Source organism: Canis aureus, chromosome 30, assembly GCF_053574225.1.
Source record: "Canis aureus isolate CA01 chromosome 30, VMU_Caureus_v.1.0, whole genome shotgun sequence".
NCBI classification, from domain to species: Eukaryota; Metazoa; Chordata; class Mammalia; order Carnivora; family Canidae; genus Canis; species Canis aureus.
In genome coordinates, this window is record NC_135640.1 from 26,577,317 (window position 1) to 26,603,902 (window position 26,586).

Below are 26,586 nucleotides of genomic sequence, written 5' to 3' on the forward strand. Positions count from 1 at the left end.
TTAACTTCTTTATTCGAACTTCCATTATTTCTTAGAATCAATTAATACAGGTGAATGCGCCTACCCTGGAACTCTCAGATTAAAGCCCCCAGGTGGGATCTATAGGCAGGTTAAGAAGTAGAGGAACATAGCCCAAAGGTGTGTCCCGTTATTTGGAAAGGAACTCATCAGTTAAACTATGAGATTCTTGTCAAAGCTAAGGAAGAAATTCTAAGCCAGGTGGGTCTCTATTTTGTTTGTATATTGGAGTCACCTGCACATAAGGAAGAAGACAAAAGGGGCACCTAGGTGGCTCAGTTGGTTAAACTTCTGCCTTCAGTGCAGGACATTATCCCAGGGTCCTGGGATGGAGCCCTGCATCAGGCTCCCTGCTTAGGGAATCTGATTCTCCCTCTCCCTCTGCCATTCCCCTGACTTGTGCTCTTTCTCTTTCTTGCTCACTGTCTCTCAAATAAATAAATAAAATCTTAAAAAAGGAAGAAAACAAAAACCAAAAACAAAACAAAGAAAACAAAACCCAAAAATGTTATCAGTCTTACTCCAGAGATTTTAATTCAGCTGATCTGGGGTATGTTCTGGACACTGAACTTTTTTTAATGCTCCCCTAGGAATTTTAATGTGTAGTCAAATTTGAGAACCACTGCTTTAAGCAAAGAATAAAACAAGTTGGAACATCTGCCTTGGGAAAAGTATACAAGGCCTGAAAAAAGAAAAACATAAAAAATATATTGCTAAGGGGTGTGTGTGTGTGTGTGTGTGTGTGAGAGAGAGAGAGAGAGAGAGAGAGAGAGAGAGAGAGAGAATAAACTCAAAAGGTTATGGTGTAAGTGGCCTCAAAGCTAGACTTCCTTAAGTTTTTCCTATATTCTAGCAACAATATTATTATTATTTTTAGTTTTCTTTAATAGTGTGTCTCTGGATGATTGGCAGATTTAACAATTCTGATCACAAAGATCTTTGTTTATAATATTTCAGAGCTTTAATAACAGTATTATAAAAAAGCTCAGTGCACTAATTAGTGCTTCCTTCTCTCCTTATTGCTTTTCTCTAATTCCCTACTGCAGGTGTTACATGTCACCGTAAGGAGCTCACTTTCAGTTGAAATGTGACATCAGCCCTACTTTCTGGTGTGGTTTGGAATTAGATTGTGGTAAGAACTAGTTCCAAACCCTAAGCCTTGGGACAAGCCTCAGCTGCTCAGTAGCTCCTAACTTGTAGTTTTAATAAGTGCTCATCTGCTGAATGTTGGCCCATTCCTTAGAACTGGATTCTCTGGGGATCCCTGGGTGGCTCAATGGTTTAGCACCTGCCTTTGGCCCAGGGCGTGATCCTGGAGTTCTGGGATCGAGTCCCATATCGGGCTCCTGCATGGAGCCTGCTTTTCCCTCTGCCTGTCTCTCTCTCTTTCTCTCTAATGAATAAATAAAATATTAAAAAAAAAAAAAAGCAGGGGCAAAAAAAAAAAAAAAGCAGGGTCAATGATTGGCGATCAATGTCTTATCTCTAGAGAGGGCAGTCTAGGAAAGAAGTAGCAGACACCTATTTGTTCCAAGAGATGGAGTGTTTGGTGTTTTATGGGTGATATGGTGACCTTGGTTTTATCCGTGCCTACACAACATTATGAAGTAGAGTTGTTTGTCTTACTTTATTATGGTCTCTGAGTAACCTGTCTGACGTTGGTATTCCTGAGATTGTTTATATCCAATGGGAGAATAACATGTTTTAGCCGTTCGTGCAAGGCCACCTTCTGGATATCAAGGGCTGTTTTTCCTTTTTTCTCCATCAATAGTCTGGATGGTAATAGTGCTCAGGTTCTTTCTAAAACTAGGACATTGCCACAGCCCAGGTATGTTAGGGCTAATGCTGTGTCCATTTCTAGGCAGTCCCTTTTACCGAGAATGGCGGTGATAGTGGTGCCTCTCTACCACTGGTTAGGGAACTGCTAAGGATGGGATAATGTTCTGAAACCCTAAAATCTGACTTCATATCATAGCCTGCCTTGTCAAATCTCCTTCCCAATTACTGAACTGGGCCCACCAGTATTACTTCTTGCTTCTATCAGACCCATTCTGAAAATTCACTGGACAGCCCATTGATTCTGCTACCCAGACTGTGTATCTGGGGTAGATACACACAGCTGATGGTAGTGATCAGAATTCCCTTCTTTTTTTCTTCTAGTAGTGCAGTAGTCTCCTCCTACATGTCTCCCGAACAAGTCTGTGTGGGGAAAAAAAACATTTATGTTGAGTCAAAACTTATCTCTTTGATTCTCTCTCAATATTGTCCTGTTTTTGTCTGACAGTCCTTCCCCTTTGTTGTTGATTACGTGCTTGCTGGATGAATAAAGCATCTGCCATGTACCAGAACTCAGTAATATGGGGCTCTTTCCTTTATTTAGGAAGTTTGGAATGTTAAGACTGTTGGACTATATAATGTTAAGACAATGAGGACTATATAAAAGAAGACTGGGGAAGGGCACGGAGCAGATATGAAAGAAATAAGGCAATTAAGAAAACACAGTTCAGGGGCACCCGGGTGGCTCAATTGCTTGAGCGTCAGTTCAATTTTGGCTCACATCATGATCTCAGGATCCTGGGATCAAGCTCCATGTCAGGCTTTGAGCTCACTGGGGAGTCTGCTTAAGATTCTCCCCCCACCCCAGCCCACCACTCTCTCCTCTTCCCCCTGCTCATGCACATTCTTTCTTTTTTTTTTTTTTCTCTCAAATAAATAAATCTTAAAAAGAAAGAAAATAGGGCAGGGCAGCCCCAGTGGCCCAGTGGTTTAGCACTGCCTTCAGCCCAGGGTGCGATCCTGGAGATCTGGGATTGAGTCCCACGTCGGGCTCCCTGCATGGAGCCTGCTTCTCCCTCTGCTTGTGTCTCTGCCTCTCTCTCTCTCTCTCTCTCTCTCTGTCTCATAAATAGATAAAATATTTAAAGAAAGAAAATACAGCTCATGGTGGATAAATTTTCAGTGAAGAATGAGAAATGAAAGAGAATTACAGGCCTTTACAGTTAGTTCCCTTATCATTCTAAGTTATCTTCCAGTCCAAAGAAATATTTCCTCTGACTCTCTGATATAATTACACAGTTACCCAGGAATGGCGGATGGTCACATCATAAGGGGTAGTAAGTAAAAAAACAATAAAGAGAATGTATAAAAATAGGAAGAAATTAAGGTGATTAGAATGATCCCTACAAAGAGAAAAGATGCACACATTTTTCCATTGTTGTAAAAAGAAACTCCGAAATACAAAGAAAAGGCCAGGTGACTTGGTCAAGGTCGCTTGGGACCTTAGAGCAGAATGAGGGAGTGAATTATGTTCACTTTGTCCACCAGACCGTGATGTCTCTCAGTAGCAGCCTACCTGCAGGCTAAACTCATCTAGTTAGCATAGTTAGCACTGTGCTTACCACAGAGACTTGAAGAGACTAGCAGAATCACCATTTCAGGAAGAAGACTTATAGCTGTACTTAATGAATTTGAGTAGTTACTTTTGTAAGTATCTTCACAAATATGTCTAGTATGGAGAAACAGAATTTAGCCTTGATAGCCACCTCATAAATGTTGGCTGTGAATGCTTTGTTAGTGACACATCTGGCTAGAAAGGAAATGGTATGTTTATGAACTGCCATGAAAAAAAAAAAATCTCTGCAAGATTCACATTTGGACTACAGTGAGATACAGGTGATCTTATGGATTATTCAAGAGAACTGTCTTGGGAACCAGCGACTGCAGTGATTCTGAGGATTACCTATAGAAAGTCAAATTGGGAGGGTAGATTATTCTGTCTTTACATAGGAGTTATTTTACTTTTTAGGAGAGTATCCAGCATGTATTAAAATAGTTTTATCACTTGCTTATTTTCTTGAAAAACTATTGTCGTAGTACAGTACAACAGAACAGTACTGGTCAATAATTGGGTTTAAAGTCAGAGGCACACACGTGCAGAAACACACACAGGTTTCACAACATATTCTTTTTTTTTTTTTTTAAGATTTTATTTATTTATTCATGATAGTCACAGAGAGAGAGAGAGAGAGAGGCAGAGACACAGGCAGAGGGAGAAGCGGGCTCCATGCAGGGAGCCCGATGTGGGATTCGATCCCGGGTCCCCAGGATCGCGCCCTGGGCCAAAGGCAGGCGCCAAACCACTGCGCCACCCAGGGATCCCTATATTCTTAATTATTATATTTATAGAAGTTTGAGAGAGGCTAAAGGAACTACTATTATAATGTAAAAGATTGGACCTATTAGTGGCAAGGTCATACCAATTCTAGCATTCCACAGGGTTGAGACCTAAGTACAATTGAATCACATTTTTTTCCAATCAAATTATCAGGCCTTAAGGATACATTTGATCTACTGCAGGCCATTATTATACTTTTTATCAAATTATATTCTGTCTGCCTTGAAATGATGATGACATTCTTTATAAGGCCATTAGATTAACCCAGATCATGAGCTTTTGGTGTAGATGGATATTTGGGGCCAGGAAGAAAAAAAAATGGTGACAAGAATGACTTGTTTTCTGAGTAAACACAACTTAGAGGAATGTTTTACTGGGAGAGCCCTCTCTACTCCCTCTAGCAAGTCATCTGACTCCCTACTTGTTCATGTAGGCTAATGTGCCCTCGGCCAGAATATTCTTAAGATATACCCCCATCCCACCATGTCTAGCTTCCTTGTATTGCTTTCTCTTGCTCTCCCAGGACAACTATAAGAAGAAGAGTAGAGAATCAGATATATTAATGCTCCATAACATTTCTAGTCAAGGTATGGACATGGAGTTCAAATGACTAATTTAGTGGCTCACTTCTATAAATGCCATATGTATGACTAATGCATTCTTGAGACCTGTCCAGGACAAAGCAGCCCTCATCAGTGGTATGATTTATGCTTTATTTGCAAACATGGACCTTGTGGCCTGCAGCTCCCCACTGGCTCTCTCCCCTTAATTGTCAAACCTCTTCCAAAACAAGCTTTGCCATCTTCTCTCATCTCAGGGGCTGCCATCCTGCAGAGCCTTTATTCTCAACCAGCTGGTTTCAACTGGTTTTGACTGTGGCAGAAATGTTGTTGACATAGCAGATGGTCTTGATATTTCTGAAAACCAGCAACATGTTTGCCATTTCCACCTCCACCCTCTTGGCTACTGTTTCTCCTTCAAGTGCTTTGGGTCATTTTTAGCAAACCTGTATAATCTGATTTTTTTTTAATAAATATCAGATTAAGAGAAGTGTAACACATAAATACCCTTGCAGAATATAGACAGAGGAAGAATTTTAGGACTCTTCCACACACATTAAAAAAAGAACCTGTAAGCTGAGATAAATTTTTGTTTGGCATGATGGGTTTTTAGATGAATTAGACTGAGCAAATAGTGAGTAGATTTTAAATATTTTAGGTACGAAGTATCAACCAGTGAGATGTGGCTGATGGGTTGTACTAAAAGAAATAGGGTCTAATATTCATGATGTTTGAAACCTTTTTTAAGAGTAATATACCATTGAGTAATGTTTTTCCTTATTGAACACAAGAGGACTTGAGAGAAGGGCGAGTGTAATTGGGTTAGAGAATATTACCCAGCAGTGACTCCAGAGCCAAAGCAGAATGAAGGTGCCATAACAACTTGATGATCTGGGACTCAATCCAGCCATTCTGAAAAATTAAAGCAGACTGATTTATTCTTTCTTGTTTGCCCCATGCAGGCAGGCAATGTGAATAGTCTCTTAACTTGCTAAATAATGGTGTAAAAACCTCTGCTTCACTCGAGCTATATAAATACAATTTTGGAAAATGCTCATTCTCCTGGAAAGGACTGCACAGATGGGAAGGAGACATGAGTAATGGTGGCCCCACAAGATTCAGCCAGCCTCTTATGACTCATCATGCTTCTCCAAGTCTGTAGGACTCACTGACTGAGAGTGTACTTTTGTTGGCTAACTAAGGATGGGTGAGGACCCTGCTTCCAGAAAGTCACAGTTAAGACACAGTTTACTGAGTACAAGTCTCTCCTTCCCAAGGTAGTAGTAATGATCACAAAGGAGTGACATTTAGCTAATTGATTCCTCTGAATGCCAGAAGCAGCATTCTGAGGATGAGAGCATAGGACTCTATGGAGGGAGTAAGTAAAAATGCTGGAGAAACTTGTGTAGGTGAACATCAGATGTCCCAGGTAGGGCAAGTTGAATGACAAAAACCATTTTGAGCGCGAAATATATGTGTGGGGTGGGGAGGAGTGGGATGGGGAAAAAGGCATACACATTGCATAACAAAGCATCAGAGCCAGCTCCATGGGTCATTATGAGAACCTAGGGGTAGAGGGCCACGGGGTATCTAATTTTCAATCCTTCTTGCCCTGCTGATAATGTTAGTAAGGTCTCCAAATTAATGCACTGCTTGAATTAAATGGTTTACTCCATAATGGAAAACAGCTCACTAAGCGAAGATATTCTGGTAACCTTACCATTAAATCTAGCTTCCTATTGCCAAGCATAGAAAAGGAAGAATAATTAAGAGAATTTAGGTACTATGAAAAATGATTAATTTTTTTAAGATTTTTATTTATTTATTCATGAGAGACAGAGGGAGAGAGAGGCAGAGACACAGGCAGAGGGAAAAGCAGGCTCCCTGCAAGGAGCCTGATGTGGGACTCGATCCTGGGATCACGCCCTGGGCCAAAGGCAGACACTCAACCACTGAGCCACCCAGGTGTCCCATTACGAAAAATATTTAACAACTAGATGGAATGCCTAATAATCAGAATAAACACAGTTGTAGATCTGGAGTATTTGCCAGATCATGGGGAGTTCAGAGGAACCAGAGATGGTGGGGGAAGGAGTTCTAGGATAATTCTAAGGTAACTTTAGTACTTTAGTAACCATATATGCCAGACAAATATAAGCCCTGAAAACAATCAACACTCTTATAAGTCATGTAGTACAATAGATTTGTCCTAACAGGTTAAGAGTCCATTTCAGAAGCAGTACTAAAGTTATAGAACCAAGGAAAGAGCCTACATTTGAGACCTTTCACAGGTGAGAAGGCTTCTTACTTTTTATCAAACTGTATCTTTAGCCAAATAAAATAATGATAACAATAATAATAACAACAACGACAATAATAGTAATTCTCCCTTGCCTTTTCTTTTTAACAGTAGACAGGCATTTCAAGGCAAAAGTATAAAGATTCAGCAAAATGTTTACATTCAGATTGCATTACTGGACACCTGGGTGGCTCACTTGGTTAAGTGTCTGACTCTTGGTTTCAGCTCAGGTCATGATCTCGTGGTTGTGAGATCGAGCCCCACATCAGACTCTGTGCTTAGTGTGGAGTCAGCTTCAGATTCTCTCTCTCTCAAATAAGTGAATAAATAAGAATAAATAAGCAAAATCTTTAAATACAGATCACATGAAGCATGAGGATCATTCAAATACAAGTTAAGTTGATCTGGTCCTTCTAGATTAGATTCTCAATTCTTACAGTGTTCACCAGTAACTATATATTCAGAACAGATGTTGAGCCCATTGGGGATGCAATATGGCTTCTGATCCAGGTTATTACTAGGAACTATAGAACCCTTGACATATTTGAGAGTAGTGTAATTCCCAGAGTGTGTTTGGGTTCTAAAACATTTTGGAAACAATTGGTAAACATGTGCGAACACACTATATGTGTAATTGTCCTTGAAAGCAGGTGTCTAATTGTTTAGTGACTATATAACTTGGGCCTTTTTTCTCAAGAAATTGGAGGCGGTCAACATTTTAAGAAACTATACTTCACACAAACTCATAGAACATAGCTCAAGTGATATGCCTATGGGTCTTGAATATTTATTACTCTTTCCTCATAGAAAACTCATCTATCCACTCATCATTTCTTACTACTTACTGCAGATATTCCTTTTTTCTTTCTTAGGCAAAGAGTAATTTCAGTGATATTATAAAAAAGAATAAAGAATTTTATATTAGTTTAAAAATTGCTTTATACCATATTTCAGTTAGAAAAAAAACAGAATTCATATATTTTTTCACAAATAAAGTTTTCATTGTATTTAAAATAAAATATTTGATAAAATATGCCATATATGAAAAATATGTATAGAGAGGTTGGGTCAAGCTCAAAATAACATTGTAGATGTTAAATTGTACCAATTAGAGGTAGATTCCAATATTAGAAAAAGTTTTTTTCCAGGCTTTCTATGGTTTTATTTAACAGACATTCCACCTGAGTTCTAAATTTATTTCTTAAAGCAGCTAAGCTTCCAGGAGATAAATTATACTGCAAGGTAAGAGTTTATAAGGAAACACACACAAATATCCCCTCACAAATGACAGTGGATGCAATCCCCCCTCACATCCACCACTCGATAGTCTACTAGAATTCCAGATGAGATGAATGGAAATATGGAATTAAAGTGATTCTTTCAAAATCATAATGATTAACCAATAAACAAGTCCTAAAATAGGGTTTTAAAATTCCTCTTTCATGACCTGTATTTTTAGCCTATTTGAGCATTACAGATACCCATTTATACACTGCCCCCCCAACCTTGGAATTTCACCAAAAGCACTTGGATTTTGTCTTGCAGCAGACAGTTTAAGACATTATATTTGTTCTACCTCTGCTCCTCTGCTTTTTCCTTGCTCTATTTCAAGGCAGAATTCAAGCTTCAAAAATTCCTTGCTGCATGGATGTGAGCCTGGCAGAAAATATAAGCGATCTTAAATCCAAGGCTTCTTTTTTGTTTTATATACAAGCCTCAGCCCTTTAGAGGAGGTGGAGTCCTCCAGTTGGTGAGGAATGGAGGAGAGATTTTGCAAGCTGTTTGTGCTGTGGAGTTGAGCCATCTGGCAGCACCAGAGAGAATTAGGAGTCCTCAGAAAGAATGGCTCTGTGTTCCTAGACTTGCCCAAATCCCCAGGCCCTAAATGTGACCCAGGGGCCATGTTACAGGATGCAAGGAGAACATAAGTATTCTCAGAACTAGAGTGAAAATTGAAGGGTCTTAAAAGGACCTTTCCAAAAACTGTAACTTTATTTTATCCTAACCAATGCTTTATCCATGAGTGTGTGTGTGTGTGTGTGTGTGTGCGCACGCGCGCGCTTGGACACACACGGGGGTGGAGAGGTTGGAGGATGGGGCTAAGCATATGTGGGAATTCCAACAGTATGGTCACAATTGAAATAAGTTGATTTAAGGAAATGAAGATGTGATATTTCTCTTATTTAATGTATTCTAAATTCAAATCTACCCAGATGACCATTGAGGATTATACATAAAGAACCAAACCTTTAAGCTTAAATATAAATGGAACCTATTTGTTTTCTAGGAAGATAAATACATCATACTTATTATGTTTATCTCTCACAGTTACTTCATGTCAAATTGTTCACATAAAACATGTTACCTGCCAAATGGGGCCACTTATTGTTTTAACACCTTCATCCTCTAGACAGGTGTAGTAAATGTTACTTTTTGGTAAGCTCAAAATACACAGATTCACTTCACAAATATTTGCAACTAGTGTTCATCATACACCATGTCTACCAGATACCAAACACTGACCTAGGTTTGGGAATGTGAAAATAAATGACATACCATCCAGCTCCCAAGGCACTGAGTCCCTGTGTTGAAAATCTACTTTACTCTCAGATTTCTTACCCTCTGAGGGAACCCTTGTTTTTAACAGAGATCGACCAACCAACAGTATCCCACTTTTGGATGTTTTGCCAAGGACTGTTCATCAGCCCCACTCTTCTAGAAGATAATTTTGTATCTAAAGCAGATAAGGCTTCCCATTCCCCATCGTGTTGTAGGATGCATATGGCAGGAGTGATGACTATGAGCATATGCTAGAAATAAGACTGTATTTCACCAAAATATCAGAAAATCTTTATATTTCAACATGGGCTTACAGATCTTCATATAATGTGAGTTCAAGTAAATTTACATTATATGGATCGGCCAACTCCTAAACACTTTGCTACACTAGTCAATATCTTTATCAAATGTCTCTTCATTGTCTTAGATGGGATTATCACCACCTACAAATATCTTCTCTTTTTTTTTTAGTCATTCAACAATCTATATGACACAACAGAAGTGTCAGGAACTGGATCAGGGAATGGTGGTTGAGGGTTAGGGCGCCCTTGCTTCTTTGGTTAAACTCAATACTTTTATTGATTAGATTAGCATTTTCTCAGCTCTCTTAATTTGAGGAAATACATTTTTTTGGAGAAAATATTGAGTTATGATTCAGCAGTCTAGAAAGTGAGGTAAAGTTTAGAGATATTTTGTAAGTGGTACTCTAAACCAGACTCTTGTCCTGAAGAATCTTTTTCTTTTATCCCTCTCTTTCTACAGCATTTATTTCCTCTGGTTCAGGCTGTCTATAGCAGAAAGAACAACTTGGAGATTAAACATCAGTGTTATTCTAAAAGCAATCATCTGCAAAATTCAGATTCTCTCTACAATGACTGCGTTGAAAGATGAAAAATTCAGTCACACAATTGGTTTTTTTAGTCTTGAGAATATCAAGCAGTTTGACTGATTTTTCCTAGAGTGACTGTTTAGTCTTGTGGGATGATGTGCCCCATAGGTAGGACAGCCTGCCAAGTTGTTCTCACAGCTTTTTGCACCCCAATTATCAGCAGAGTGTCTAGACCAATCACTTAGCTACCGGATATCTTCTAGGGCACAGATTTAAGAGAACTGGTTCTAGAAGTCACTTTTACTCCTTTATTACATAGGTTTTCTCCTTTCAGTCCCAATCGGAGGGCAGAGTGTTTTCCTTCCACTCTAATATTTTTGTTCACCTACAGTCACTATTCAAAGGTAACCTGGAAATTGTTCACAGGGAGATATTTATGATGCACTGTATGAGACTATCGTCCTATACTGTGTATGGTTGCTATAGCTCACCTATCAATCAGAGCTGTAATTAATAACTGGTTTCAGAGTAAGTGAATAAAGGAATGATTGAATGACTATAACCAAAAATCAATGGGTAAAAATGAGTATAGGAGTTGCTAAGTAATAGGATACCATAGGAATTACTTAAATATTTTTACCAGATTGCGTTTTTCCAAGTAAGAAATATCTTCAGTTCTAATATTAGACAACTTAGGATATCCTATTGTTTTACCCAGTGTCCAAGCAGGAAACATACTCTAATGCACTGTTGGAAAGAGTTTAATGGAGAGATTGTGTATAGTGATGCGGGCAGGAGTACGTGTAGTAGCACAACAAAGGATAGTGTAGTACCTTGGAGCCAGTGAAAGCAGGAATTCTGAGGGGCTGCATGGGAAACAGTTAGTTACTAGAACATAGAGTAACCAGGTGGAAACATTCGCTCAGTAGAAATTGTGGCCTTAAGTAGAGTGTCAGAGCTGATTTGTGATGATGCAGCAGAAGGTTACTAGTGGAATAAAAGTTCTTGCCTCATTCTCCACTAATCTTGAAATTTCTTGGCACATATCTTCCATTGGCTGGACTGGAAACCAGAGGACAAGGAAACCTGTTGGTGTAGTTACTAGAGGTTAGTTTTGGGGCTTAGAGCAGAGTGGAGAGGAGTGGAGAGTGAATCTGGAGGAGCAAACAAAACTATCCAGGTGCCTCCTTTAATTAGCTGACGTGGTGGTCTACAAACTATTGACACTTTCCTCCATATCTATATGTGCAGGGTAATCAGAAGTAGGAAAAACGTGTGTCAACAATGAAGGTCAAACAAAAAAGAAAGAAAAGCATTGCATTAGGAAAGAAGAACAGAATTTGTCTATTTTAGATTCCTAATGGTGTAATCTGTTGAAAAACCAAAGTTAAACAGCATTAATATCCCTCAGATTTGTTTGATGAAAGGGCTAAAAGTTGTCCACTTTTTTTACCCTTGGTATTAAAAAGAAAAAAGTCTTCAATTCTGTCTTTAAAAAATGCATTGGGTTCTTTTTTTTCTTTAAATATTTTATATATTTATTCATGAGAGAAGAGAGAAGCAGAGACATAGGCAGAAGGAAGAGAAACAGGCTCCAAGCAGGAGCCCGATGTGGGACTTGATCCCAGAAATCCGGGATCACGTCCTGAGCCAAAGACAGCCGCTCAACCGCTGAGCCACCCAGACGTCCCAAAAATGCATTGGGTTCTTTAAAAATGGAGTCTGTACTGAGATTCTTTAAGGGAGTGCTTTCAGGACACATCTTCAAGGATATGAAGAAAGCAGAAAGTGCAGGGGAAAGAAGTTAAACAGAAGTGTGGTTACTGCTCGCTCCCATCAGTCTGAGTCCAGGGGGAGCTCTGGAGGAAGAATTGGTACCACACGACTGTCCTGCAAGGATGCTACGCATAGAATGGGTCATTAGGCGCAGACTACTCTGGTGGTGGTGGAAACATTCCTCCCAGGGGCTCTCCTTGGCTGACTGGCAAATTTCTAGATGAGGGTGCTTCTATGAGCCACTAGAAACCAACAGTAGCGCCAAGGGATGGGTGCATTGATCTAGAAAAGATCTGGGTGGGTCACATCTGCTACATACCCGTAAGCTCTTAGGCAGAACCCAGCTTACTCACAAGTGTTCCCAAATTCTAGCTTCAGGGGCTGAGTATGCCTTTTACTACATTGCAGAACACAGTAAATCAGCTCATCTCTGACTAAATATCAACCAGGGAGAGTTATTTCTGACATTATTTGTTGTCATTGTGACAACACAATGGGTGTGGGTTAAACCTGAATAGCTATGAACCTATGGCAGTCCCTCAGATAACAGAAGTCAGAAACCCATCCCCATTACAATTATAATCATAGTTCTAACTTAACCCCAAGTCAAGATTATCATGAAACGTTTGCATATAGTAGAAAGCAGAAAGTTAAATAGGAACATAGAAACCTACTGTTATTTTTAGGTCATTATTTATTCCACATTTTGACAGCAGGTGGATAAGAACTTTCCAATCACAAGTTATAACCTTGAGGAAATGAATGGATATCAGGCTATCTTAGCTGGTATGTCTGCAGCCAATGATTTTTCTATTCATAACTTTTTAAACTGTGGCACTTTAATGCATGGTACTGCTAATTTATTTTTTTTTCCTGCATCATTTGTACAAAGTCTCCTAAAATCCATCACAGTTGAGAACAGAGTCTAGACAGTTATTATGATACAATCAAAAGGAAAGCTGGCAAATAAGAAAAGGGAAAGTGAATAGAAATGCTGATTAAAATAACAGTACAGTTTATATGAGGCTCCTTTTAAATTTGTATTTTCCGAATTTCATCTTTTGGAAGACTGAAATCACACTAAAGTATTGTAGTACTGGAAGTTGGCTTTATTTTATAAGCGTAAAGAGAAAAAAAAGAAAGATTTGCATTTATTTCTCCATGGAAAGAGTTCTGCAACCTAATTAAATAAATATTATGGCAGTGCATTTGAATAGTTTTCCTATCCGTGAGGAAAGAAAATGCTCTGTTTTCCTAAAGCCATACATTTTATGTCACTGTAGAAGAAAAGCAAGTCAGCCATTGCTGAGTAAATGGTTTTATCAAATCTATATCTGATTTGAAGAAGTCAACTTTTTTATGGGAACTAAAAATGTGAAATTCACATAATCCAGCCCCTGAACACAATCTTTCCCTTGAGGTTTCCAGAGGAACTCCTGCTTCAGTCTTAGAGCCATCTGCTATTGTCTTTTGCCACTGAGTACGTGGATGGATAATTTCTCAGGGTGCAGTTAAATGAACATGAAGAAACTCGTTCATCCTATAAAGGGATCTGGAAAAGCTAATGCATAAATGATAACATCTGTGCAAGGTGTGGAGACAGGGAGGAGGTAAAGCATGCACATTAGTCACACACTGTCAACACAGAAGTCCCAGTTTCAGGCAAATAAGCTGAATGAGACAATGATTTACAGAACACAAACTCATCCCTGTCAAAGGGGTAGAAAGGAAGAATAATTCGTCAGATGTATTCACGTGGTGTGGAAAGGCAAAAGCAACTCAACGAGCCAAAAACCAAACCAACCCAGCATGAACAAAAGACTAATGAAAAAACTTTCCAGTCTTAGATTTGAATGACTCGGTTTATTGACACAGAATTTCATTAAGTCCAAAGTGTCATGACGGAGGATTGTCTTTTCTTCACAGGGATCATGATTTTTGTTCTCAGTGTGTAGCATCACCTCCCTTTGTTGGGAGACATTGGCCGATGAGAGCTTCGTAGCAATCCTTTTCCGGGAGGTGGGGGTTCAGTCCTTCATACGGGAAAGTCACAGTTTGGCAGGTGTGAAGAGATTCAATTTCACTAAAAGCCTACAGCAGAGGTTGCTTTCTATATTCAACACAGAGGATGCCTGTTGGACGATTAATGCAACTTTCACATCCTCTTCAATTTGGCTCTAAAGTGTCTCTTTCAATGACCATAATTCTCTGACAACTTTTCCAGATGGACCATTTTATGCATTTTCACCACTTCCAATTAATATTGAGAAAGTATTTTTTAAATTTTATTGAGTCTTTATTCTTGGTGTTAAGCATCTTATTTTTAGGGTCATTTTGAGCTTAGAGCACTGCAAGTATTTGACCTCATGTTCCAAGCAAGGGATTAAGCCAGTGGCAGAAGCTTCCATTCATGTTATTTCCGTATCTCCGACTGCCTCTCCTCTCCTCTCCATTCGCCTTTCCACATCTTTCAGGGCCTAACTCAACTCTCATTTCTCCCTTTAAAGTCTGCCTCTGCCTTCTGCTCAGGCCATGATCCCAGGGTCCTAGGACTGAGCCCTCCATTGGGCTCCCTCTGTCCTTCCCCTCAACTCATGCTCTCTCTTTCTCTCTCAAACAAATAAATAAAATTGAAAAAAAAAAAAAAAAAGCAACCTTCCCTGGCCCTCTAATATTTATTAGCCACATTGAACAACTCATGACTACACCAGTGAGCCTTCTTGCCACTGTAGGGCTGGGGTTCCCACACCCAGCCTGCACCAGCATCACCTGGAGGGCTTGTTAAACACAGATGTCCAGGCCTCAGCCCACAGTTTCTGATTCTGTAGGGGTGAGAAGGGGCCCCGAGAATTTGCACTTCTAGCAAGTTCTCAGGGGAGGCCGACATGGTCCAGGGACCACAATTCGAGAACTTCTGCTGTGAGGATGGCCTTTTTATCCTTCTTCATCCACTGCTGCATTCGAACTCATTTTTCTTTCTTTAAAGATTATTTATTTGAAAGAGAGAGAGAGAAAGAGAAGAGAGAGAGCACGAGTGGGAGGGAGGGGAAGAGAGAGAAGCAGACTCCTCACTGAGCAGGAAGCTCGATGTGTGACTCGATCATGACCTGAGCCAAAGGCAGATGTGTACCCAACTGAGCCACCCAGGCACCCCTCGAATTCATTTTTCAAAGCTCTTCTCCATATCATCTCCTCTGTGAAATCTTCCCCTGGCAGAGTTAGGCTTCTCTCAGCCTACCTTCTCACTCACAAGTTGTCCTACATTGGTGAAAGCAGGGTAGTTGTGTTAGTTTCCTAGAGCTGCTGAAACAGAATATACCTCAGGCTGGGTGGTATTTTCTGGAAATCCCAGGTGAAGGAGTCAGCATGGCTGGTCTTCTTGCTGTCCTTACATGGTCTTGCCTCTGTGATGTCTCCCTGTGTGTCCCGAATTTCCTCTTCTTATAAGGACACAGATTGGATTGGAACCCATCCTAATGGCCTCATTTAAACTTGATCACATCTGTAAAGGCCCTGTCTCCCAATGCAGTCACATTCTGAGGAATGAAGGGTTAGAGGTTCAGCATAAGAATTTAGGGGGACACAGTTCAGCCCCAGAAAGGTAGCAAACTCAGATACCTACAGGTGCCCAGGCAATTATGAAAATATATGCATTTGGTGAGATGGAAGCCATTAGAAATGCAAAGTGGTCATGCTGGCCGCTTCGCGATGGATCATAAACATCTTCACAGAATATATACACTGTTCAGACTGGGCTGCACAGGGACCATATTGGGACACAGTTACCATTCAGACACTGTCACACTGCAAACACAAAAATGACTAACCACCACGCCCTTCTGTCTGCTGCTTTTACCCATAACTCTAAACCTCAATTTAACCCTCCTGCTTCCTACATAAAAATTAATAAACTAATCAGTCATGAAAAACCTCACCTCCTGACAGCTTCCAGTCCACGCCTAGTTTCCATCTTTCTTAAATCCTCTTCAGAATCCTCCAACACAGGTCCACATCCCATAAGAAATCTCTCCGAGCTCCTCCCAACTGCCCCAAAATGGATGTGATTCTTCGGGAATGTGCTTCTCTGGTGCCATGCAAGTTCAATAACAGGAACTCTGATCCAGCTCTGTTCCCAGTGCTCCTTCATTACTGGGCTTTAGGGACAAGAGAAATGATGTGCTTGGCTCTAACATGAGAATGGGTTTGCATGGGTTTAGAATGATGTGCCACTTCTAAAGATATTCAAAATAAACAAGAGGAACATAACGCATGTCGCATCACACAAGCTGTGGGCGTACTGGGCCAGCAGAATATTGCCAGCTCACCACCCTTGTTCAAAGGTTCAAGACTCCTACTCTGAGATCTTTGACTTCTTCAGGTCTTATCTGTTTTTCTCATGCTTCGCTGACACAGGAAGAGTAAGCTAGGAAAAAAATAGCAAACATCTGTAGTGTTTCTTATGACTTACAAAGCCTGTTAACTTGCCTTGCTCAATGCACATTCACACCTACTGGTGAGGTATGGTAGGCCCATTTTAAAAATGAGGTCCTCAGAGGTGTTGGTGTGTCTACCAACCTTAATATCAATAGTGTGACCAACTGCGTAGAGTAATTAAATAAAAAAGTCCAGACCTGAACCCAGGTTCCTCTATCTTTTTGCTCTCCTGTGCTACTGCAGCCTCCCAGAAACCTGCTCCCTGCAGTTGAGCAAAAACCATGCTCTCCTATTGTTCTTGTGTATGCGTATGTGTGTGTGTGTGTGTGTGTGTGTGTGTGTGTGTGTGTGTGTTCTCCTTCCCATCTAGACCATAGCATCCTCAGAGTTGGAGATCGTGCTATGTATTTCTCTGGCATCCCCCAGAGCTAGGTCTAATGTCATGCGGAGCACATAGCAGACCCTCGGTAAGAAGTCACTGACAGAATGAAACTCTTAAACATTTCTCAGAGACAGACAAAGGATAGATGTTTCAAAGCAGGGAAACTTTTCTGCCTTTGTGTCACTGTTGCAGGACCAGAGGCTATAGGATTAGAGTATTCATTCCTTAGGGTGCTTGGCTGCAAAGAATTTTTCCTGCCACAGTTTTCCCTTTTCTGTTATAGTTTCTGCACTGGAAACTGTTGGGAGGTTCAAACTTCAATTCCATGTTCACTTCCTGGGATTTGGTGCATATTAAAAATAGACTGGAGGAGCATGTGGTAAGAGACTGTGATGTGCTGTCCAAATCCTCCTTTGAGGAAGGACTTGTTGCTCCAGCTGTTGAGGTGCTCTTGTCACCGGCCTTCACCTGTCAGCCCCTTCTGGAACTTCCTGAGCTACAGTGAGCTGCCCTGCCCAAGGGTGGCACCCTTTCCTGGAATGGTTTACACCCAGTGATTGATCAGGGAAGGTTTGAAGTCCTGGCCATCTTGGTCCAACTCAGGACAATGATGAAGGGGCCACATGCATCAGAGCTGTTCATTAAGTTGTTGAGGCTGTCATGAGTCAGGATTATGACTGAACAGAGGCCAAATCCTGCCTTCTTTTCTTTCCTTCCTCAGGTGGTGAATCTTAGCACTTTCCTACATAGACATTTTGCAATTTAAACTCTGTCTTAGAGTCTGCTTCCTGCAGAAACCAGCTTGAAACAGAAGATTGGTGGGGAGTGGAGGTGTGGGGAGAAGAAAGGGCTTAGTTGGTTCATGTGAAGAAGATGAACACCGCATGAACCCTCAAGAACATAAATAAGTAGAGTGTGTTCGGCTGTGGCCTGTTACAGTGACTGCATTACATGGAGAATGCCTGGATATGTCTTGTGGCATTGCTACACACCATTTATGCCTCCCGTACCCTTAGGGTGATAAAAAGGAAGTTGCACAGGCTGGAGAGGGCTCCTTACAGCTCCTTGCAGCCCCTCAGGGTTCGTTCAGCTGTGGAATATCTTTCCAGGTCCTCTTCCTTTAAAGCTAAGTAGACAGTTTATTTGCTTTTATAATATTTGCATGATCTGGATCATTCTTGATCCAGTGAATGGAGCATGTGTGCATCATGATGGCCCTCCTGTTCGCCCCTAACGTTGCTAGTAATCCCTGAACTTTTGATTGAGTTCGTGACATCTTCTTTCATTTCCACCCAAGTTCAAGCCTGGGAATAAAGACTTGAGGTGGTCATTGGTTTACTCTCTTAATCTTCCTTTCTTCCCTGGAGCCAAAGGCACAGGCCTTCTAAGTAGCATCATTTTGGCTGTGATGTCCGCAGTGGCGAGCTTGGGGCACCATTTGCTCCTATACGTTCCCTGTCACTTAGATGAATTTCGGGGCACTCTTGGCCCCAAACCTCCCTCTGGAGTTTCCTCAGCAGGACTAATTTGATATATTGCCTCAACAAATCCCATCAGCCCTGCCCGATTTGGAACCAAGGGTAAAGATGGTTTATAGGGGCAATAACAACCGAACTGTTCTGTCTGAGACAGGCAAATAATTTCCTTTCTGCGCCAGTCCAGTACTATTTCCCTTAATCTTCTTAATGCCTGAGAAGCTGCTGCTTCCAATGTCCTTAAAGCCATTTTTTTCCCCTGAAGGTTAATACCCTGAGGGGAGAGCAGGCCCATCATTTCTGCTCCTTTTGGGCAGGCAGCCTATTTTCTTTAGTTTCATTTGGCATTATATTAAGATGGCTCAGTGTTAAAACACATGATTCATAGTCATTGATGGCATGGGTTAAGCTAAAACCCCATGTTGCCTCGTCCAAGATCCCTTTAAGACAGAACCAAGCTGGCTACCTCAGTCCTACTGGGTCTCTTGCCCACTGGGACTGCTGATGGCCCATTAGCCTACTCATCCAACTTGTGTTATTGCCGGTTTCTAGGTCCCAGTCTCTCTTGGTGCCTGAGTGAACTTTATTCCCATTTCTTCCATATTCCCACAGGGTATGTCCCTTACTTTTCTTCCTACATTGAGTTTCCTGTCTTTCCACTCTTCCTTAACTGCCCTGGAAAAGATCTCACACTTGTTAGCTGACATCTTCCATCTCTGAGTACTTCCAGTTTAGGGCAGGGAGGGGCCAAGGCTGGACGGTGTGAGTATCCCCCTGAATCTTTAGTGATTTCACTGAAGTCTATTTTGTTTCACTGTTTAATCAATGCCTCCATTCTGAAAGTTTAAAAACCCTCTTTTCTGTTTAAAATAATTCCAGAATTTAATGGAAATATTCACAATTCTGGTGTGCCTGCCTGTCCAGCTAGCCTAGTATTTTCTCAGTTGTCCTCTTGGATGAAGACTTGCTGTGCTCTTTTACCAACATGTTTTGATGGAAAAAGACCAGGATACCTTGAACTGGAAACCTTCCACCTATAACCATCCCCTCCAGGTTTCTACTTTTTTTTTTCAGAGTCATTTTTGGTGACTTATAATTAATGTTTTTTTTGGGTAATTTTATAGTAATCATCTATGTGGTACATGAATAATTAGATCATAAAACTTTAAGTGTAGAGGATTACTTTTATTATTTATAACTCCCCCTTCCTTTTTTTTTTTTTTTTTTTTACTGAACTGCTTAGTTTCATTCACGAAGAGGGTATGTGGTACCGAGATTTTTCAATTAGTAAATTGTCTTTTTAGTGATTTCCTTTATGTTAACTATTAATGTCTGGATTCAATTCATTAACTATTAATGTCAGGATTTTAGGCAAGTTCTTAAAAACAAACAAACAAACCCAAAGGTGTATTTCGGAAGTTAGGGCTGGAAGTGGCAACTTCTCATTTCCTTTCAGCTGTGTGATCCAATCAGTTGTGCCTTTGGCCCCCCTCTGCCTCCTTTGGCTATGTAAGCCTTAGTTTATTTATGAACAAAATGATTATTTTGTACCAGATGACCTCTAAATTCCCTTCCAGATCTAGTATTCTATGTGCCTATTATAATGATCAGCATTTTGACGTTTTGAGTGAGACATTCCAAATTACATTTGAATATGCCATTTTGAAAAGCATTACACTTCCTTTTGTTTAGAAATATTTTTTTCCCACACTCATTGGAGATCTCTCAATGGAGACTCAAATGGGGGAAGAAAAGGGGAAGAGAGATTTGAGTTTCAAGAATTAAATGAGGACTTCATAGTTTGTAAACAGCTATCTTCCAGAGGACCCTGAATGCTGGGAAAGGGAAAAAATGTAGAACAAAGATTTAAACTAAATATTGGGTAGATTTTCTGGTTCCAAAAGTGTGGTAAGTGTTGAGTAAGGAGTGTACTATTAATCCTTTCCACTGCAGTGAACTTATTGCTAAGATTTCTCTACCCCAACAACTTTGTCATCTTGATTTTGAATCCTTCTCTTATTCTTCCTCAGTAATATATTTGGCAAAACACTTTATATATATAATATATATAATAAATATATTTATGTTTATAATTTATCTACCAAATCAGAGCGAAATCCCATATATCCTAGATAGATATTTTATATGACTATATTTGCATTAGGTATCTCTCTGTTTTGGTAGCTAAATTACAATAAATACAACATCCTGTTATTTATGCCAGCTGGAAATAAAAAGCTTTTCATGGAATAGAGAATTGGCTTTCATAGACATTTATTTTTCATGTCACATTTTTTTTCTACACTGACTTCTCAGCTGAGGCCAAGCAGATCTTTCTTTTTTGAATTTCTGATAACTAAGGACATTTGTGCCTTTCTGTATAATCTCTTCAAACCTTATAATCCAGTTAAGAATGCCCATCTCACATATTGAGCAGTAATTGATTCCCTTAATGGGCATTTCCATGAACCAGTCTCTCTTTCCCAGACATTTTTTATCTGTCTGGATAAGTTTCTTTCAATAGCTGTCTACAGCTTTCAAGCGTTCCCCCCCTCCCCTTACCTTATTCACTTCCATCTGTTGTACCCCTTGTGACTTTTACTTCACTCCAAGCTCTCTATCCTCTGTCCCTAATCCTATTTCCAGTGTCTCGGTTTCCAGTTCAGGTATTCATTATCTTGCTCGCTGATTTGTTTTCAGTCATTAAATTACAATTTTAACATTTCTAGATGTGATCTTTACAATTAATGTCATTTCTACCTAGTGCTGGAACAAAGATATATGCAATACTATCTTGGACATGTGTATCTATATTCTGGGAAGACATATTTCTTCCATGGGTTCTGGAAGAATAAGCTGTTTTCCAGCGCTGATGGACTAAATGAAAGAATATTTTTAAAGACACCTAGCTTGGAATTAGACTTCTAGAAGGCACTCTGTAAATAAATGGTGATAACCTTTCCTTGTCCTTGTAGACTTTGATAAACCACAGCTGGTGAATCAGGGAAGATGTTTTGCTCAGAAGGGCTCACTTACCTGGATCCCTAACATCATACCGTTAGTGCCTCTTCTGTCTATTCAAAAGACCCCCACATACATGCTCATTATTTTCTCATGTCACAAAACAAGAATCTGTGTTTCCACAAATCAAGCCTTTCAAGAGAGTTTAATTCTCATTTCCAGGTCCAAAATTCCCATGGAAGGAATTAGTATCCACCTATCGTATGTGAGGTCCTCACTTCCTGACCTATCCACAAGATTTAGGTCTTAGGGAAGATGGGATTAAACAAATTTATGTTTTGATAGGGGAGCTTCTGCAGTACACATTCCACAGAGAGGGCAGAGAATTAAAATATCTCCCAGGCAACTATTCCTACCTTTTCCTATCCCCTTTTTCCTCTCCTCCTCCTCCTTCTTTTTCTTCTTCAATTTTATTTATTTGAGAGAGCGAGAGCACAACTGTGAGCTGGGAGGAGGAACAAAGGGAGAGGGAGAGAGAATCTCAGGCAGACTCCTCTTTAAGTGTGAAACCTGGCGCCAGGCTGGATCTCATGACCCTGGGATCATGATCTGAGCTGAAATCAAGAGTCAGATGCTTAATCAACTGAGCCACCCAGGCACTCCCCTTTTGCTGTCTTCTGGAGCCTCCAACATCATCTTCCCATTTCTCATTCTCAGCCTTGCTTTTTATTTCAATGAAACATAAAAGCAATTTAAAAAGAGAATTTGGTATGTTCTGTTAGTAAATTGAATACTTCTTTTCTTTGCCTTAACTCCGATAACCATGGTTGATCCCCCCTCATTCTGTCTAAAGCCATTTTGTTTACTTTATCATTAGTTTCCATTTTCTCTCTGTTACCTCAGGGCTTCTCTCCTCCTGCATCATCAGTTTTCCCTCTCACTGTCTCATTTCCATCAGCTTACAAATGAACCATAAAATCTTACGTTTAAAAAATCCTCCCTTGGGGCAGCCCGGGTGGCTCAGCGGTTTGACGCTGCCTTCAGCCCAGGGCGTGATCCTGGAGATCTGGGATCAAGACCCACATCAGGCTCCCTGCATGGAGCCTGCTCCTCCCTCTGCCTGTGTCTCTGCCTGTGTGTGTGTGTGTGTGTGTGTGTGTGTGTGTCATGAATAAATAAATAAAATCTAAAAAAAAAAAAAAAAAGCCTCCCTTGACTCACTTTTCCTCCAGCTGTGATGCCATTTCTCTACTCCTCTTGGAAACCTCCCCTAGAAGAGTTAGCCATGTTCTGTGTTTTCAGTTAATCTCCTTTCCTTATTCTTGAACCGCCTCCTGTTAGGCTTTCTTTCCCACTATTTCTCAAAAACTATTCTTGTCCTGGTTACCAATGACTAAAAGTTGTTAAATTCAAAGGTAAATATCAGTCTTTATTTTATTTTAGCCATTAGCAGCATTTGTCACTGTTGATCCTTCCTTCATTTTTAAAACCATATAAATAGGGAATTAATTTGGTTAATTAAAATATTAGAACTCAACACATATTCTACACAAAGCACAACTAAAATCCATGGAATATTCCTTGGTCAAAATATAGATGATAAACATTTGAGATATATTCTTGTTCTGCTGATAAATGAACTGAAAGTTGTGCCTTCCACAGTTTTTAAAACTGAGGCTAAATATTTAATAAATCTGGATGTCCCTTCAGAGCAGAGTTAATTTTTCTCTGCTGAGAATGTTCATTTATTTTTACTACATAAACCATCACTCAAGATCTATAACACCTACTTCCATAAAGAAGCATCATACTCTTAAAGGACTGGATCCTTTAGCCTAATCCACAAAAAATAAAACAGCTCTTTTCTAAAATACAGGATGTCCCCCCTCTTAAACCTAATGCAGAAAAATGTCCTGAACACCTACTTTACGATGTTGCATCACTGTTATAGGTCCGCCAACACAACACATCCTGATTTAAATTCACACCATACATCTTTTAGTGATTACATCTTATAGTGGTTGCTGTATAAATGTTTGCTGTTATTGTTTCTAGGCATCTCAAACATACCACACATCTAAAATTAAACATTTTAGTGTTCATCTTCTTCTCATCATCAAACCACAGAAAACATAGACAAATACTTTCCAACTTAGTTCTCCTTTCTTCTCAACCTCCAAATATCCTCCCCATTTTACTCTTAGATCATGACCTTGCTTCTTATTTCACTGAAAAAAAACTATTCCTCAAGCTGACTTTTCCAACTCAAATGAAGGCAATTCTTTTCTCCCAGGTACATAGATCAAAATACTTGGTGTCAGGATTGACCCATTTTTCTTATTATAACTCATGTCTAATCTATCAGCAGATCCAGCTGGTTTTACAGAATGCAGTAATTTTCACCACGGTTACCACCCTATACCAAGAAATGTCCAATTACCTGTTGACAGGGCAACCTCAAGTGGATGGCTGACCTCCCAGTGTCCACCTCTGCTCTTCTTCATTTCTTTTATCCTTTAGAGCAGCCTGACTATTTATTGTCTGCTTTCCTTACTAGAGTGTCACTACCATGAAAACAGGAACCTTTTTCTCTTTTGTTCACTGCTATTTTCCTAGTACCCAGGGCTGTGCCTAGCGTATAGTAGGCACTCAAAGCAATGTAAATTGAAAGATCTGCAAACTTGAGCTCCTTATCACATGAGGACCTTGACATATCAACTTTTGTATTTCTTGTGCATAATGCATTGAAGGCAAAGAGCAGGTGCTCAAAATATATTTGTTCAATGAATCTTTGAGTTACTGGAGAGTAATACAAGCAGGCACAAATTCCTCTCTAGCTCCTTTTACAGGTTGTCTTTTGTTCCCTTCATTGTAAAGGCACTATAAAAAGTCAAAGGGATAAATCTCTCCAGAATTAATAAAGGATCATTTGTTAGGATGAAGATCTGCAGATCACAGTGGATAAAAAAGGCTGGAGGCAGGGATTTGATTCAATAGGGAGCACCAGAACAGAGCTGCCTAGGGGATTATTTACAGGGAGATGAAGTCACAGACTCTACATGGGAAGTTAAAACACCTCTTGCAGCAGGATAATGGGGTCTCTGAGTTTTCAGAAGCTGAGAAAAACATACCCTGAGACTTTAGCATAGTGAAAAATAGCTGTTTTCCCTTCTTTTATCCATTCATTCTTAACTTTGTTTGCTCTATTCCATTTTTCTTTCCTTCATTCATCTACTTGTATTGAGCATTTTGTGACGCGTCAGACATAAGATGAGGTGAAGAGACAGACAAGATTCTTGTATCTATAGAGTGAATGGCACTGGATTGGGTGGGGGGGCAAGAGGAGACATACTGAGAAGTACAAACAGAATAAGGTGATAAAAGCTTTAATGTGGTTACAAGAAGATGTAGATACACCCAAGGTGCCATTCCCATATATGTGGAGGAGTCTCTAAATGATACTATTTAGAAAGAGTATATTTCCTAGGAAATTTTTAAGATTTGCTCTGAATTTTAAAGAATGAATAGGAAACTTCTAACTGATAGAAAGGAGAAAGGCATTCGGGATAGAGGTGATAGCAATGTTAATATGCTGAGAGTACAACAGGCTATATTTTGGAAACTACATTGGTTCCATGTGTCTAGGAAAGAGATGGCATGTGGGGGCGATTAAGGAGATGAAGCTAAAGGCAGGAAGAAACCAAATTATCAAGTTCATAGAATCTAAAATGAAGAGTCTGAACTTATTCTGGGTGCTCCAGGAAGTAATTTTAGGATTAAAATCAGGAAAGTAAAATAACTAATCGGATTTGTATTGTAGTAAGGTGAAATTTAAAAAGGGAGAGTTTCTGTTTTGAGAATTTTTGTGTCAGGCAATGCTTAAGAGCTCATTTATTTATTTACTCATTTATTTAGTTCCTCTAACAAACGCCTGGAAATGTATTATTAGGCTCATTCTAACGTTAGGGAGACAGAAATTTATAAACTTCCTATAGGGAGATGGGAATTCTCAGAATTCTCAGACCTCTAACTCAAAAGTCTAAAATTCTTAATCACCGCTATTATAGTTACACCTAGAAGAGAGGGAGAGAGTGGCATGGTCTGCATGGGGAGATGAGTTAGCACATTATTTCACTAAATCTGGAGGAAAATGATAAGAGTGAGAACTGTAACAATGGCAGTGGAGATGAGGGAAAAGATGATTTTGAGACAAAGGAAGGAGATATAAGTTATAGGATGGTGACTAACTAGTAAAAGAACGTATGTGAGATTTATGGTCATGCTAAGTGGGTGGAAGGTGGGGCCATTCACAGAAATACAAGTAGGTCAGGCCTGGTAAGGTTCAGAAGTGTTGAGTTTGTAGAGCATGGGCAGTTGGAATATACAGGATGGAAGCCCCATAGAGGGCTATGAGCCAGAGGACAATTGTCAGCACATGAATACGAATAATTGGCAAAGAGATGTTTGGTAGCATAATTAGAGAAGAGGGCTTAAGATAGAGCCATGGAAACTCAATATTTAGTAGGATACAAGGGGAAGAAAGCCTGTAAAAGAGTCTGAGAGGGAACAGAAGAAGAATAGGAATAAAGTGAGGAGAGAGAGATCCCAGACCCAGGAGGAAGTCCAGATTCAGGAGATGGGCAACAATGGAAAACACCAAGGACAAGTAAGGTAAGAACAGAAATATGTCCATTTTATTTGATGGTATCAGGCTCATCGTTCAATTTATCCAAAGAAATCTACTTGGTAAGAAAGTTGGACCCGTGTGGCAGATGGAGGAATAGTGGAAAGAAAGTAAGGGATTGTAGTAGCCCTTGCTACTTGCAAGTAGCTTGCAGCCTGCACAAATATTGCTACCTCTTTAAGTACAAAATAGACTTTTTTCTTTCTTTCCTCCTTCTTTACCCTTTTCTTCCCTATGAACTGAAGCACAGGAACTTGGAGAATAGAAGTTCTGATTTTAATTCACTACCAGTACATTTTTTTCTTTCAGTAAGTTAGTATTAGCAGTTTCTACCCCAGTGCTGTCAGGGGAAGATTTTGAGCTGGGCTAGGATACCTGTTTGACATAGTACAGTATCCAGAGTTATCAACACCATCAAACTGACTATTTCCGTAG

At 39.9% G+C, this 26,586-nt stretch overlaps 2 long non-coding RNA genes across 10 annotated transcripts in view; one reads left to right on the top strand and one right to left on the bottom strand.

The window, feature by feature from the left end:
* Positions 1 to 26,586, top strand: part of LOC144301802 (uncharacterized) — a 467,418-nt gene that overhangs the window by 200,566 nt on the left and 240,266 nt on the right. The window lies entirely within an intron of this gene.
* LOC144301798 (uncharacterized) lies at positions 1,404 to 12,644 on the bottom strand. Its single transcript, XR_013368681.1, has 3 exons — positions 12,535 to 12,644; positions 11,273 to 11,525; positions 1,404 to 2,217 (listed from the first exon to the last, which is right to left on the bottom strand). It is a non-coding gene; the product is annotated as an uncharacterized LOC144301798 (long non-coding RNA).